Genomic DNA, 8,944 nt, shown 5'->3' on the forward strand with positions numbered 1-8,944 from the left:
ATTCATAATGGTATAAATACATATTGTATATGAATTTAGGTTTCTATGTAATTACTCTCCCACACTAATTGCAAATTTTAGTACTTCTTTTTCCTGTGCATTTCACCTTAGTTTTAAAGGGTTTATTATGTGAATAATGTATTCATGCACAGACAAAAGTATTGTAAATGGTTTTTTATTTGTTTGTTTGTTTGTTTTTGCCGGTCCTGGCCACTGTCCTAAGCTTCTTTTTGCTCAATGCTAATGCTCTACAATTTGAACCATAACAATGCTTCTGGCGGCTTCCTCCTCCTCTTCCCTCTCCTCCTGCTCCTCCTCCTCCTCTCCCTCTTCCTCTTCTTCCTCCTCTGCCTCCTCCTCCTCTTTCTCCTCCTCTTCCATCTCCTCCTCCTCCACCTCCTCCTCCTCCATCTCCCCCTCTTCCTCTTCCTCTTCCTCCTCCTTCTTTTTTTTGAGTCATTTATTGGAGATAAGAGTCTTACAGTATCTCCTGCCCTTGCTTGCTTGGAACTCTGATCCTCAGATCTCAGCCTCCTGGGTAGGGAGGAGTTTTAATGGATTCATCTTCAAGTCTCAGTTATTGTGAGTATTTCTATCTTATGCCATCAGTGCCTTTAGCTTTTCTGTTTGTTTTTGGGATAATTTAAAGCAAACCTCATTTATATTATTTTACCCATAAACACTTCAGTTAACCTTGTGATATGAAAAGAACTAGAGTAAGTACTAACACATTGAAGTACTAAAGTATCATATTTTGTTAGGTTATCATAAAGTTTGGTAATTATCTGCTCACGAATGAGCAGATTTTTTTAAAAGAAAAAGTTGTGTTTTCAACGAATACTCTAGTGGCAAGTGATTTCTACAACTTCATTATGCTATATGTATGACCATATCAAGTGAAAAATTATGTCCTTGGGTACTATACTTTAGTTACTAGAAGAAGCTCTCTTCTTTAGTTTTTGTCCTCTCTGTAAACCAATTTAAAAAAGTTGAAGGTGGCCTGAAGGAAGTGGTCACTATAGATGTATATTAAAGATGACTTTTCATGGGGCTTGAACTCTGGGGCTGGATTCTGTTCCTCAGCTCTTCAGCTCAAGGAGAGCACTCTACCACTTGAGCCAGAGTGCCACTTCTTGTTTTTTGGTGGTTTAAGAGTCTCACAGACATTCCTTCCTGGGCTGGCTTTGAACTGTGATCCTCAGATCTCAGTTTCCTGAGAAGCTAGGATGACAGGCGTGAGCCACTGGTGCCTGGCTCAAAGACGAATTTATTCTGAAGTTTTGGTACTTGGGACCTTGTTGATCTGGAGAGAATGTCCTTTCCAGGGATTACCAGACTTTATGCCACTACCCATCTGCTGGGGAATGGTCTGAAATGTGAGGACCAGATAAAATACTTACCACAACTAGTCCAGGGCTATGCTGTAGAAGCTGTTAGAATTACTCAAATTAATCCATTCTAAATATGCTTTTTTGCCTCAGTAGTTCCTTCCATAAAATTCACTCTGTTGGCTCTTGCCCGTGTTTTCCCTAGTCTCTTACTGCCTCCTGACCAAACTTTGTTCTCCCTGTATGTGTTCCCAGTGTGATAAGCATTAGTAACTAGCCCTTCAACTTATGAATAAACAAAATGGAGTATATCCATACAATATTTAACCATAAAAATGAATGAAGTGCAGGTCTATACTACACAATGGATGAATCTTGAAAATAATTATGCTAAATTAAGATTATGCTAAGAAAAGATCACACTATTGTAGGACTCCAGTCATAGGACATGCATAGAAGACAGAGAAACGAAGGAATTCATTTTGTTCAGGAGCTGAGGGGGAAGATGGAATGGAAAGTAATTTGCTATTGTGTGTAGGGCAGGGTTTTCAAAATAGTCTGGAATTTGTGGTGATGGTTGCACAACTCTGTGAATATCAATGTATTATATACTTTATTTTTAGCTCTTGATGTTTTATTTTTCTCTTATCAGCATGTATTAATGTACACAATAATGGGTTGCATGACATTTCATTCATGTGCGTAATGCACTTTGACCGTATTCACCACCATCATCATTTCTTGGCCTTCTCCCACAGATCTTTTCTCTTCCCAAATCATGCCATTTCTACTTCCAATTTTTCTCTTAAAATCTAGTTTTTTCCTATGAGAGAAAATATGCTTTTTTCCAAGTCCGACTTATTTTTATCATCATAATTATATTCAGGTCCACCTATTTTCCTATAAATAACATTTTTGTTCTTTATTATTGTGAATAATTCTCCTTGTGTTTAACATAAACACACAGAGACATACACACACACATAAACACATACACAGCACATACATACAAACATTTCCTGTACATTACCCCACGCACATTAAGAGGGTATTTTTTTTTTTGCATCTAGAATCTGCTGCTATTTGTGGATATTTTTCCCTTCTGATAATAGTTGTTTTGACTTAGATGAGATGGAATCTCAATGTAGATTTGAGGAGTAAAGATGCTGAACTTTAAAATGTATTTGTTGGCTATTTGTACTTTTTTATTTGCCAATCCTAAGATTTGAACTCAGAGCCTGAGGACTGTCCCTGAGCTTCTTTTGCTCATGGCTAGCGCTTTACCACTTGAGCCACAGTACCACTTCGGGCTTTTTCTGTGTCTGTGGTACTAAGGAATCGAGCCCAGGACTTCATGCATGGTAGGCAAGCACTCTACCACTGAGCCACATTCCCAGCCCCCCATTGGTACTTTTGAGAACTGTCTCATTCGACCATTTATTGATGGGATTTTTTGATGTTTAATTTTTTATTTTGTTTTATATTATGGATATGAATCCCCTGCAGATCAATTAAACTACGTGAGCCTTTTCACTCATTTACTACAGATATATACCTTGATACTTATAGATCACTGGTCCTGCAAATTTCTATTTAATTTGTAAATCAGATATATTTCCATTTCCATTTTCTACACTACAATGTCACCCTTCCTTTTCTTTTATCTTTTTACCAAGTGTCAGGATTTTAAATCAGAGCCTATCACTCAGCTAGCAGTCTACTACTTCTGTCACCCTTCCAGACTGATATTTTGCTAAACATTTTAGGAATTGAGTCTCATATACTTTTCTGCTTCGGCTGGCTTCAAAGTAGGATCCCTGAATCTCAGCTTCCTGAATAGCTGGAATTAGAGATGTAAGCCACTGGCTCCCAGGTCATCCTTCTTTCTAACTATGCTGCTATCCATTATTCCTTTCATGGTTTATGCAGCAGTTTATAGCGGGTAAATTTGCAGTTGATAGAAGGTAATTTGTCAGATTCCAATAGATTTTAAAACAACTGTTAGGAAGAAAGGGCCTACCATTTCATAAGTTAAGCAATGAGTACATTTTCTCTTTGGGGAATGTCATCCTTCCCTTCCCTTTCCCTCAGTCCAATAGATTTTTATATAAGAAACATAGTCAAAACAAATAGCAAGGAAGATGGAGTAAGTTTACTGCATTGCTACCTGAGTCTAATTTTAATTTGGGTCTAACTTGTGCTAGATCTTATTACAGATGGCAATTGCCTTTCTGTTTTTTTCTGTCTTAGTGATTGCCTGTTTTTCTTGTTGCTAATAGTTTCACTGTTCTCTATTTTTAAATTTTAGACAGGGTTTGAGTGCCAGAGTTGCTGGGGAACATCTGCTGTTCGTCTGTTAATAATCTGTATAAAGATGAATATTACGATCTCTTTGATTTGCTTACTATATGTATTTGAGCTTCCCCTTTAAGCCTAGCTGAACTGTAATGGAGAGTGAATACAGAGTGTGCTGTGGCAGATTATAAGCCACTGTGAGATGCGAACTTTAATTTGTGTCCTTTGAGACAAGAGCAGCTACCTCCCCAGCCTGACATGGAACTACAGCAACGTGTTACTCATTTGGAACAAGAGTTTTCTCTGGGTAGCCATGGCAGGGGGCTTCCGTGAATGATTAAGTTTATTCCATTTTCCAATTAGGAAATTACCTTCATTTTCAAGATGGGCTGTGCCATATAACTGGCAAAGCTTTCTAAGAATTGAACACTGCCAACTGGTAGAAAAAAGACACTTTTCTCCATTCAGGCTTCCTTCCTAAAGCCAAGATCACAATAATTAAGGTACAGAGGACAGAATGCCTCCAGTGTTATGAGTTTATTGGGGCACATTTTCAATATCTTCCTGACAATAAGAGTCCTAGCTCTGTTTCCTGGTTACCATGGCAACATCCCCATTTGATTGGTCCTCTTGGCACTCTCATAGGATTATCTAGTGGATGCCTCCTCAGAGTCTTCCATTTATATTTTCCTTCCTGCCTTGAAAAAACATTCAGTTGACTCAAATGTAAATTAATTCAGTTACAGTGCAGTTTTTAAGGCACCCAAGCCAGTACTTCAGTAGTTCAATTTATGGAGAGGTGATTTAGTAGGTAAATATTTGATAGGCACTCATGTGTCTCATTGTTTTATGACAACATTTGAAATCAGAAGTGCCCCTGAGTAGAGCTGCCTAGTTTAGCAAGACCTGTTCTATTATGAGAGGAAAGGTTTCATTCAAACAGTGATGTGAAGTTCCACTGCTGGCTAACTTATTCTGAGAGAAAAGGCACTAAATAAACATGAAACGTGCCCTCATCTGATTTCCCCACATGAGTGGATTTGTTTGCTTAAAGTAATCCTGGTGCTCCTGAAACCACCCAATAGAAATGAGTGTCTGCATTTTGTGGTGCAACCACAGGCAAGATTTAGAGTGAGCCAGAACTGAATAGATACAGTGAGAAAAAATTGGAGTCCTGTTTACTTATTTGCTAACAGACTGCTACAAATGAGAATCACATGACATTCTCTGTGTGAAGCAATAAGACTTCTAACTAATAAAGCACTCAAGGTGGGGGGAAGACATTGTATGTTTACATGCACACATGGGAATCACTTTCATTTAATTTGAGAGGAAGAATTGATGTGGACTTTGGAGTACAATTCTCAGGTCCAAACTACGGTTCTTTTATTAGCTGAGTGACCTTGGTTAAGTTATCTAAACTCTTCTGGGTCTCTGTTTCCTCATTAATAACGAGAGGAAAATGTCAACACCGAGGCCAGGAAGGGGATAAACTGGGATAATGTAGGAAAGGATTTAGGAGGTGAGCAGATAGAAATACACTGCTCAGGCTTCTTATTTGCTCATATTTCTATTAAATTCTTCTTTAATCCAAGGATTAGTTATTACCAACAAACTCTTGTTATTGATTTAAGAAATAGTGCTTCTCTGTTCAATAATATTTTGAGAGCAGAAATATCAGGATTTAAATCTAAATATCTGAATTTAAATCTATTTTGAAAATTTCAGAATTTCCATAATTAATAAATTGTTAGGGAAGAAGACATTTTCAAAATTGATTCAGTTGAATAAACACTGCAACCCAATGTTATACCAAGCTGAGTGCCAGTGGCTCATGCCTGTATCCTAGCTACATAGAAGGCTGAGATCTGAGGATCTCAGTTTGAAGTTAACACTATGGCATACCGGATTTCAGTATATATAGAGCCATATGGAGAGTACTGTGAAATGTATAGCTCCTCTATAAATTCCATATTATTAATATATAATTAGAGGGAATCACACAATAACTTTTATATTTGTAGAATATTTCTGGACATTGAGAGGTTAAGCTTCAAGATACCTGTACTCAGTACAGGTATCTTTGATCCCAGTATAAAGTCAGGACAGGCAAACACATTCATGAGACTTGTACCTCCAGCAAACCTGCAAAAGAAGTGGAGCTGCAAACTTAGGTGGTAGGGTGCCAGTTTGAGTGGAAAAGCAAACTAAGAGTACATGGTCCTGAGTTCAAACTGTAGTACTTCATTTCCGTATTTTGCAGAAGTTTTCAATCTTTCTGCTTGAAGATTAATTTTTTTTGAGACTGGGACTTAAACTCAGTACAGGACACTTTCACTCACTCACAATCGTTCTACCCACTGACCCATGCCTCCACGTCAACAGGGCTGGTCATTTCTATTACTTTGTGTCCAATGTAGATTAACTTTTAACTATTTTCTGTGTAATCTTTTAAAGATTTTTAAGGTTGTGTGGCATCTTTGAAGATGATCTTCTGCCATCAAGTTTCTCTTCTTTTTCTTTTCTGTACTGATACTAGGGTTTGAACTTAGGGTCTGGGGCTATCCTTCAGCTTTTTCACTGCCATTTGAGCCACAGGTCACTACAGTTATTTGGTGGCTAATTGAAGACAGAAGAGTCTCATAGATTTTCAGACTTAGACTAGCTTTGAACCAAAACCCTCTGATCTCAGCCTTCTGAATAGCTAGGACTACTGGCTTAGCAGTAGATTTTTAAATCATTATGTACCAGGTGAATTTAGTGTGTTACTAAGGTTATGTTCCAATATGCACTGGAGCACAAATTTTCAAGAAATGGTTTGAACAAACAGCAATTTATAACTAAGGCAGATTCAAAGCTGATGTAGTTCAAGGGATCCATGGAGGAAATATAAGGGAAGATATTTTTTTTCTTTTTGGGTCCGGTTGTGGGGCCTGAACTGTGGGCCTGGGTGTTGTCCCTCAGCTCTTCAGCTCAAGACTAGTGCTCTACCACTTGAGCCACAGCGCCACTTCTGGCTTTTTTTTTTTTTTTTTTTTTTGCTTAAGTGGTGCTGAGGAATGGAACCCAGGGCCTCATGCATGCAAGGCAAGCGCTCTACCACTGAGCCACCTTTCCAGCCCAGAAGACTTCTTTTAATCAGTTCCCTATGTGCTCTGTAAGACCTTTGTGTCCAGTCTGTGTTTTTTTCTTTAAATTTTAACACTTTATTATGTCATAATTGCATGTTAATTGTACAATCTTCTACCTCCTCCTTCTGCTCCTCTTCCTCCTCTTCTTCCTCTTCCTCCTCCTCTTCCTCTCTACCTCCTTCTCCTCCTTTTGTGTTGCTGAGGATTGAACCCAGGGCCTCACACATGCTAAGCATGTGCTCCAGAGGGCATTCCATATATTGAAGGATTTCAGATGAATCTTCATTAGGTAGTCTCACAGTTATAAAAGCTTCCTTATTTTTCTTCTAATATTTGTTTTAAAGGTTTATTTTTAATCAGTTTTTGTGCAATATTAATAGGCAGTTGATTATACCTGGGCAATCTGAAATGGCTTATGTTTGCAAGACCTCAAAACCAAAACTCCTTAAAAGCTACTTTAAGATTATATGTTAAATAGTTTTCAGAGGTACTACATGTAATAGTTTGCTATCAGCTTTCGTCTGCATTTTTTAAACTTTATCCTGTCTCCTTTCCTTTTCCTCTTTTTCAAGAAAGCAATTTTCATTTGGATATCAGTATAAAGTCACTGAAAACAGATCACCACACAAGATTCACAGCTCCACATAAGTCACATTTATTGTCTCACAGTCCAATAAGTCAAGGAACAGGACAACTGGGTGCTTGGATCAGGGTCTCAGAATGCTATAATCAAGGCCTTATCTCTAGCTGGGGCTGTGTTCTAATCTGATACCCAGAGTCCTCTTCCAAGTTCATTCTGGTTGTTGGCCATATTCAATCCTTCTCAGTTGTAGGACAAAGGCATCCTTCCTTGCTGGCTGTGAGTATGGTCATACTCAGCTCCTAGAGGCCTTCCTCAGATCTCTTCTAGGCTTCTTAAACGGTTGCTCAGCACCTAGCTGCCCAGCCTTCTCATGTCATGGTAGCTCCTCTCTTCACAGACAGCAGGTGAAGAGAGTTTTATATCATCTAAAGTTATCACAGCCCTGATTTCTCATCATGTTCTTGGGTCCTTTTCCCTGTAGTGTTCAGAGCTTGAACACTAAAGGGAGGGAATTTGGGAGCTCTTGTTGAATCATACTTTAAGCAGTTTGCTGTTTTGGATAACCAAAATTAAACTGAGAGCCATTTGTGTTTTTCCTACACATAATATAAATGATAAAGTTTTGTTTCAACTGAGAGGAGCAATATGTGCAAGACCCATATTATGTACATTTGAGAAAATGACAGGTGCCTTGTTTCATCATCACAGAAGGGAGTTTTGAACTTAGCATTCCTCCCTCAGCTCCAGGAACGAATGCCAACAACAGTCTGGTTTGACTTGCAAAATAGTGTTTGTTACACATTGGAGCACAATAAAGATGTCTGGTGTTTTATAATAAAAAGTTCATCCAAGCCTAATATCTGCTAATATATCACATAGATAATGTTGTAGATGAGTTCCAGAAACATACAATGAAGTGAAAAGTTCAACTCAATTTCTAATGCATTGTTTGAAAAAATAAAACAGATCAGAGTTAAATGTGCTACAGTATTCCCATTGGATGCTACACCGTAGGAGAATATGAGTATTATTTTATTTTCTTTCTTTTTTATGCATTACATAAAGAGTAAGTAGATCACTATACGTATGCTGACTCATCTGTGCTAGGAAACTCTTTAATACTTTTCTTTTCATTTTCTTGCAAATAAATAGTATGCTATGTGTATGTAGTTAGTTGCTTATGAGAAAATACTCCAGCACTCCAACTCTTTCAGTGGTGCATAAGTTTCAGAGAATACTCAAACCTACCCATTGCTCCCTTCAGTGGTCTTCCACTACTTGGCTATCTAGGTCTATCTTAAATAGAATATCAGATCTTTCTAAGGCAGAGTGACTTCAGGGGTAAAACATTTATTGAGGATGCTCTTATGCAATAAGGAAATTATACCTGGTTCATTGCAACAGGCTTTCATTAAAAGCTTATCTCATCAGATGAAAAGCAGGTTGCAGAGCTGATTCTCAATACTGCTTTGGGATGTTGGGTTGATTTATGATGCAAACAAGGAATCATTTCCTACAGTAGCCCACCCTAGTCATTGTCTACCATGAAGTTTTCCAAAGTATGTTCTCAACAGCCGTTACTCTGGAAAATTCATAGGAATTCCAAC

Source organism: Dipodomys spectabilis, unplaced genomic scaffold, assembly GCF_019054845.1.
Source record: "Dipodomys spectabilis isolate Male_0828 unplaced genomic scaffold, ASM1905484v1 ptg000491l, whole genome shotgun sequence".
In the NCBI taxonomy this organism is placed as follows: Eukaryota; Metazoa; Chordata; class Mammalia; order Rodentia; family Heteromyidae; genus Dipodomys; species Dipodomys spectabilis.